Source organism: Frankliniella occidentalis, unplaced genomic scaffold (assembly GCF_000697945.3).
Source record: "Frankliniella occidentalis isolate FOCC.00 unplaced genomic scaffold, Focc_3.1 Scaffold10, whole genome shotgun sequence".
NCBI lineage: Eukaryota > Metazoa > Arthropoda > Insecta > Thysanoptera > Thripidae > Frankliniella > Frankliniella occidentalis.
Window position 1 is genome coordinate 1,158,945 of NW_026267140.1, and position 549 is coordinate 1,159,493.

Genomic DNA, 549 nt, shown 5'->3' on the forward strand with positions numbered 1-549 from the left:
TCCGGCTGACCGCGGGAGGGGTGGGTAGGTGCGGGTGCACAGTGGGTTGGCCACACACAGGGTTTTATAGCACAAATCGGGGGGGCAATATAACTCCGGGAATCATGTGTACATCTGCCTGGGAATCAGGGAATCATCAGGATAAAAATGAATCGAAATCAACAGAAATCGTTTAAACTAAGTGGAAACTGATGAAACTGATTCAAGGTAGTCGAATTAAGCGTTTTCTATACCGCTAGAAAACCTAAGGAATTAATATAAGTTGACGGAAATCACTGGGAAACAAGTATTTCGGGAACCATAGGTACACATCAAAAGGGAGTTATTGCCCCCTCGGCACAGATAGCCTACCTTACAGGCGGAACTCGGCTCACTAGAAACGACAATCTCTCCCCACCCCCCACCCCACCCCCTCGAGTGGCTCCGAGCTCGACTGGGCACGACAAGGGCCTGCGCGCGGTAGTGATACTGTCTCGCCCCCTAATTGGAAATCGCCCCCCAAATTATTTTGATCTTCCAGTATGCCCATGAACAAGTCCCGGGGAGGAC

General features: G+C 50.5%; 1 protein-coding gene across 3 annotated transcripts in view; it reads left to right on the forward strand.

Moving 5' to 3' along the window:
- The window catches only part of LOC113214303 (glutathione S-transferase 1), an 8,856-nt gene that overhangs the window by 5,257 nt on the left and 3,050 nt on the right, over positions 1–549 (forward strand). The window lies entirely within an intron of this gene.